General features: G+C 44.3%; 1 non-coding gene across 1 annotated transcript; it reads right to left on the reverse strand.

The window, feature by feature from the left end:
• Positions 1–3,996: 3,996 nt before the first annotated feature.
• On the reverse strand, positions 3,997–4,069 carry Trnav-aac. Its single transcript has one exon. It is a non-coding gene; the product is annotated as a tRNA-Val (tRNA).
• Between the last annotated feature and the right edge of the window lie 3,527 nt (positions 4,070–7,596).

The following is a 7,596-nucleotide window of genomic DNA, read 5'->3' on the forward strand; positions in this document are numbered from 1 at the left end:
GTGGTGTTGATTGTGAGCCCGATCCTCGCTGTCTCCCTTTTGAAAGGCACGAACGCCTCTTCCACTGCCCGACGGTCAATCCCGATGATGTCGATATCGTCCGCAAAGCCAAGGAGCATATGAGAACGTGTGATAATGGTACCGCTTCTCTGCAAACCAGCTGATAGCACCTTCGAGCGTCATGTTAAACAGCAAGTTAGAAAGAGCGTCACCCTGTTTAAAACAATCTAAGGTTACGAACGATGACGAAATGTCGTCCACCACCCGCACACTTGATTTCGATCCATCAAGCGTTGCACGAATCAGTCTGATCAGTTTCGGCGGAAAGCCATGTTCGGACATAATTTCCCACAACTCGTTTCTCTTCACTGAATCGTACGCTGTTTTGAAATCTCTACAAACAGATGATGAGTTTGCAATTTGTAATCCCGGAATTTATCTAGAATTCGACGCAGGGTAAACAATTGATCCGTCGTTGATCGGCCCTCTCGAGAACCAGCTTGGTATTCCCGACAAAGGACTCCTCATACGGTCTCAATCTGCTGAACAGAATTCCAGACATGATTTTGTACGCCGAGTAATTGGCGCACTCCAGTCGATGCCCTTCCTTGTACAAAGGGGAAATGAGATCTTCCAACCAACTAGTAGGCATTTGTTCTTCCTCCCATGTCCTCGAAATGATACGGTGAAGGAGTTCATGCAGCTGCTCACTTCCGTGTTTGAGAAGTTCGGCCGGGAGCTCGTCCTTCCCAGCAGCCTTGTTGTTCTTCAGCCCATTGATAGCTTTTTCTACCTCATCTAGCGTTGGAGGTTCCACAGCCTGTCCATCGTCAATTATTTGAATTTTGCTACCAGATCCACTTCCATTATCTCCGTTTAAAAATGACTCGAATTACTCCTTCCACCTGGCGGCCACCATTGTTTTATCCGTCGGCAAGTTTCCTTCGCGGTCGTTGCACATGGCGGGAGACGGCGCTGTTTTTCTCCGCACACCATTTACGGACTCGTAGAACCGTCGCATGTTATTCTGTTCCATAGCTTCTTGCGCCTGAGCAATTACTGGCTCTTCATGCTCCTTTTCTTTCTGCGATGGATTCGTTTTTCGGCTGCCCTTGCTTCCTTGTACCGCTCTCTGCTCTGACGGGTACCAGACACCAGCATCCGGCTTCTAGCTAAGTTCTTCTCGTTCGTCATTCTCTGGCACTCCTCATAGAACCAACCGCGCTACTGTGCTCACTGCTCCGTGGACTGACTCCCACAGATAGCTGAGGTTGACGCTTTCGTCGATTTCGCTAATCCGTTCGTCGAGCTTTTGATGGTAGTCCGCTGCTACACCATCTGCTGACAGGCGTTGGATATTGAAACGCAACGATTGTCGTTTTCTAGAACTCGAAACGGTTGATAATCGTGCTCGAATTTTGCTTACAACGAGATAGTGGTTCTTCTTCTTCTTCTTTCTGGCATTATGTCCTCACTGGGACAGAGCCTGCTTCTCAGCTTAGTGTTCAATGAGCATTCCCACAGTTATTAAAACTGAGAGCTTTCTTTGCCAAAGTTGCCATTTTCGCATTCGTATATCGTGTGGCAGGTACGATGATACTCTATGCCCAGGGAAGCCAAGGAAATTTCCATTACGAAAAGATCCTGGACCGACCGGGAATCGAACCCAGACACCTCCAGCATGGCTTTGCTTTGTAGCCGCGGACTCTAACCACTCGGCTAAGGAAGGCCCCAACGAGATAGTGGTCTGAGTCGATATTAGGACCCCTGAAAGTTCTAACATCGATGACATCGGAAAACTGTCGGCCGTCTACCATAACATGGTCGATTGGATTGCAAAGTTCACCATTTGAGTGTTGCCAGGTGTGCTTGCGGTTATCCTTGCGTGCAAAGTAGGTGCTACTGATGGCCACCCCCCTGGTGGCAGCAAAGTTCACTAAACGTAGGCCGTTGTCGTTGGTAACAGAGTGAAGGCTCTCTTTACCTAGGACAGGACGTGACAGCTCAAGGAAGACTGCCCCGTTGTTTTTTAGTCAATAACCTTGACGATACTAAATCCAGTGTTACCAGTATCCTTTTGAAGAAAATCTTGTAACAAATTTAAATATCAAAACTCATAACTTGATTGTTTCTTGCACGGTTAATTCATTTAGTACAACAGAGGATGCTATATTTTTAAAAAATCAGGGTTAAATTCAAAACTGGCGACATTTTCAGAGAGAATTGACATAATTAGCATTATATTGGTTACAATAAAGTATTTTTTATTCATTTTTGCATTGTAGGAGCTCATGCTTTAAAGTTGAGTTCGAATATAAATAGATTTGAAACAAAAAGATTTCATGAAAACATTCCGAACTTTTTATAAAAATTCTAATCTATGAACTAGCAACACGGCCGGGCTAGCAACAAAGTGCCCTGTTGCAATCCAACTCAACGTTTTGAAAGTAGGCCTTTGCCAAAAAGACCAATGGGAAGTGGTCTTTTTTGACAGGCAATTGGTTTCGTTTCTGTACTTTAACCTGTCACGTCTTGTCTTAGCTCTTTACCAATGATAGGGCGGAAGAAGTCGACCTGCGCATTAGCGTCACCGATGACAATTTTCACGTCGTGTTTTGGGCATTCACCATAGGTCTTGTCGAGACATTCGTAAAACGCGTCCTTCACGTCATCGGGTTTGTCGTTAGTCGGTGCATAGACGTTGATCAGGTTGTAGTTGAAGAACTTGTCCCGAATCCTCAACACGCAGATCTGCTCGTTGATCGGCCTTCACGCAATAACGCTGTTCATCTGCTTCCCGATCACTATGAAACCGTCTCCGTGTTCAGCTTTATCGCCACCGCTGTGGTAGATGTTGTATTTGAATGAGGTGTTAGCGACGAGGTCTACCGCTCTGAATTCACGTTCTCCAGATCTTAGCCAACGCACTTCCTGAATAGCAGCCACGGACACGCCAACTTTTCGCAATTCACGAGCCAAAAGGCTCACTCGTCCAGGTTAATTTAAGGTCCTGACGTTCCAGGTACCGAGATTCCAATCATAGTCCTTTTTTGATTGCCAGGTCGGTTGCCGAAAATAACGTTCGTGGTGGATAATGAATTCGTTATGCTACCTTACCGGGGTCGCGCTACCTACATCATGTTGATGGGACTGCCATCTTAGGTGTAGCTGACGTGATACAGCATTCCATACTCAGCCGCTGGATGCTAGAACAGACGCTGTTTGAGCCGCACCTCCTGGTGTACAGACGCTCAGAACGTACGTACGATGTCAGAAGGACAACAGTGCCCAGGTTGCACTACCAGCTAAGTACGCAACCCTTAGCTGGTGGTCTTTGTCATCATGGTTTCGTTCTTTAATCACCTTAAATAACTATTTTCAAACCTCTGTGATTACACGTCTAATTGAAACTCTTCACATCATTGGAAAGACATTAGACATGTAAATGTCACTTCGTAGGTGGCAAAAACAGGTTGCAACTATTTATGTTCATGCTTGATTTCAATTCAGTATTATCTATCAAATAAAGCCTAAGATAAAATAAAGATATAAGTAACATGATAGTTTTCTTTTAAACGATCTTTTGAATATAGATGACAATTTGCATGTCTGTTAGAATCAGGATGTTACATTTTATCTTTGCCAAGTGCTCTGAAATGGAAAAAAGGTAATAAAATTCCTTCCTTACATCTTCATCCACAGAAGAGAGGATCGATAAGGAGAAAGAAGATATGTAATTTTTGCCCTAAATCTAGCACACGTTTGAACCAGTTATAAAATAATGGCAGTGAAGTTGTTGACATGATCTAACTTCAAGCATATTGAACAATTAACGGCCCAGATTGGAGGAAGAGTATTCAAACTCTTCGTGGATTGTAGTAGGGGCAGCCCCGCTTTTAAATCTATAACAATAGTACATAATCTCATCCCAGCTTCGATTTGCTGCAGTTATCGTCATTAATCCATAACGGTCAAAACTTCTAAAAAGAAATCAGCTGTTTCCGCCCGGGATCGAACCGGGGGCCTTCCGCGTGTTAGGCGGATGTGATAACCACTACACCACGGAAACGCTTGCTCCTTTGGCAAATAAACCCAAACACCAAAATGCACCGCGTATGTTTCAACTTCAAGCAACCTGATAAAAACGGATTTCCAGTACATTTGGAAAGCTCCACAACAGTCGTCCGAATCAGACAGTGGAAAAAAAACACAGCATCCTTTTTATTGCACATCACTTTCAGCATGCTAAACACCACTGCGGGAACATTTTGTTACAGCAGCCAGCCAGCAGTGTTTGAACGGTGCGCAATGAAATACATCAGCATATTCTACCGCGGTGCCGGCAGTTACCTCCTCTCGCCCAACAAAGTGCTGCACAGTGGCCCAAAGCTGGCAAAAAATAGATCTACTGATGTATATTTTGAACTACAGAGTTGTCAGCAAAAATTTTCCCTTTTAAAATTATCAAATTTCGCAGATATTGCTCCTGTGTTTTGAATTGGACTTCAGTCAAAATTAGCTAAAGCAGAATATACTTCATACTTTGTTTTGAAGATGCTTCAAATTGTGTTCAAAATGTTTACATTTTAATTATACAAAAAAATGTAAAAAGCACTTGCAATTTTCCAAAATTGTAGAAAATGAAAATACAGTCAAATCTCCCTCAGTCGATATTTCGTTTCACGATATCAAGTTAGAGAACCATAGTAAAAGTCGGTTTTCATGGCTACCTCCATGGTCCCTTGGATCTCAGTTGCACTGGTATTGTGTTCTGTAACTCGATACATCCCCTACTCGATGGTACTTTCAAAATCGAGTTATGGATAGTTGACTGTAATTACATTTCAGTATAATTTAATATTGATATTGATCTATGGGCGATATGGACGAAATCTGTTTTTACATCAAGTAACTTTCAAAAGTTGTGTTTCGTCGATGAACCACGGGTTTTCAAAGATTTGAGCAAGATTTGTGCTTTTGACTAACATTTGCAGATAGTGTGCGCCTGTGCCACTGTGCGCCGCGGCTTCGTTGAGGTTGCTCATCTTCTCGCGGGTGCGATAGCTTCTCGGTCGGAGGAGCACAATAAATTTGAATTATGTTTTCATTCATTCATAAAATTATGATTTATGCTATCGGTGCTGCTGCTGCTGCTGTTGGGGGTGGTGAGCAGAGGGGTGTGCTGCAATGGAAAACCACCCGAAAATGGCACACACGGCACAGAGGAAGATCACCGTCCAAAAGGACGGACGGCAAGACGAATCCCAAAGAAGCAGCAGCAGCTTCTGGAAAATAACAAATCGCGATAACGACAGCATTTTCACAAACACACCAACACGCACACAATGGGGATGATTTTTCTTCGCTTGATGTTGCGGTTATTCAGCTTCGCTTCTGGTTCTTGCTATTTCATTTGTAGTTCTAGTTTCGGGATCTAATACGTTCGATTGATAAATTTATTGAAGCAAAAGACTTAAATATTATTTAAAAATATGTTGTAAAATTCAAACAGCCTGATATCATCATGTGCAAATAGACTTTTAACATTACAGATTAAAATACATAAGAAAAATTCTAGTCTCTCTGGGTGACTCAATCAAAATGCTGCTTTAGTTTGCTGCGACTTTGCTAGTTCTGGCAGCGATTTTTCTCCATGCTTATCTTGGTGCAATATTTTCCGCTAATGTGCGCTTTTCATCGCTGGTTTGGAAAGTTTTCGTTTCCGTTTTTGCAGATGGACTTTCCTACTCTGTCATGAAGAAATAATTTTGTTCATCGTATTCCCGCTCAACTATGTATTCACCTTTTCTGATATGCCTTTTCATTTGACAGGTCCGTCTATGCATTTGTTTACATTGGTAGAAGACCGGTGCTAACGCGGGACTGTCATTTCCATAGAACTGTCAAAGTGCTTCGAGATCAGGTGATTTGAAACGTCTCGCTTATTTCTAACTCTTCTTCATTCTTCTTGGATTTAACGTCCCTACTGGGACAGAGCCGGCTACTCAGCGCAGTGTTCTTAAGAGCACTTCCACAGTTATTAGCTGAGAGCGTTCTTTGTCTAAATTGCCATTTTTTCGCATTTGTATGCCGTGTGGCAGGTACGATGATACTTTCTGCCCAGGGAAGTCAAGGAAATTTCCATTACGAAAAGATCCTGGACCGACCGGGAATCGAACCCAGACACCTTCAGCATGGCTTTGCTTTGTAGCCGCGGGCTCTAACCACTCGGCTAGGCAAGGCCCCCGACTAACTCTTCTTTGTTTTTATTTACATTTATCTTTCTACGACAGTTCTACGACATCTGTCAACTTGCCCACTTCGTTCTTGTGTTCGTTAATAGGTCTGCGCAGTCATCGCTGATGCTCTTTTCCGTCCTACGTTCTTCTGTCACATCTTACGGCCCAAGATAAGCTACGCCGACGTAGCTGAATGCACGTAGATTTGGCGTTACTCGCTGTACTGGAAGCGGGCCCATGCTCGGAGCTTCAGGACGACAACGATGCATCACAGGCAGAATGCCGATACTTTTCATACTAATGCATCTACATGGGGGATGTAGTACAGTCGTCGCAATTCGTACTTCACCGCCTGGCGATCTCCTGATTTTTTTTATTTTAAAGGGAATTTTCAGCAATAAATTAAATTTGTTAGAAAATTTCGGTACATGAGCCAATAAGGCTTAGCACCGTACTTGTTTTCCCGCATTTAGTTGTTTGGCATTGACACCATTGTAGAAAGCAGACGTGAAAAACTGTGAAAAATGATCAATTTCACCCGAAATTATGGTAATGCTGGACCATCAGCTTCATGATCCGGTGGTCATCCGAAAGAATCACCAGAAACCTCAAGTCGAACGGTAGACTCTGCTCGCTTTACTCGCCCTTCCATTCGAATCAGGCCAAGTTCGTCAACCAGCACAGTCAGTTTGAACAGCGGACTGGACTGCTCGATCGTCATCCACTGGCTTGCCAGTCGAATTTTGTTCCTCGACAACACCTTCAGTTCGTCCATGAAACTCTCCGACTGCGCAATCCTCAGCAAGCAGCGCTCCGCCTTCTCATAGTCCTCTTGCTTTAGTCGCAGGCGAACTGAAGCCCCCTGATCGTCCACTTCTAGAATCGGTTCGCATCCACTAGTACCGCTGGAACCTTCACACCGTGCAGCAGCAGGTGAACCCGTAACTCCGTCGTGTTCGCCATTCCTACTCGTAGAGGAACTTCTGTCCTCGTACTCACACGCTGTTCGAGTCTATTTCCGGGTTCTTACTCCACTTCGTCGGCTGGTCGGCTCACATCCTGGACCTCTTCTGATCGTGTACTGCCAAAGTAGCAGCGGGGCAGCTTGAAAGCTCGAACGTCTGCCAGATTGTCCGTCCACCGTTTCGACTTGTCGAACTCTGCTTCATCCACCACTTAGTCTCATTGGCATCCTGTCCGCCAGAGGTTCTGAATCAGCATCTTTCCTAGGATGGTGACTGGCGCTAGGTACCCCACCGGATCAAACTGAGCCATCACGATGCTGAGCAAGACTCGCTCAGCGTGATGATCTTGCAAATGTGAGCTTTAGAGTTGTTTCTATATTTTTCACTGGCGT

Source organism: Aedes aegypti, chromosome 3 (genome assembly GCF_002204515.2).
Source record: "Aedes aegypti strain LVP_AGWG chromosome 3, AaegL5.0 Primary Assembly, whole genome shotgun sequence".
Classification (NCBI taxonomy): Eukaryota; Metazoa; Arthropoda; class Insecta; order Diptera; family Culicidae; genus Aedes; species Aedes aegypti.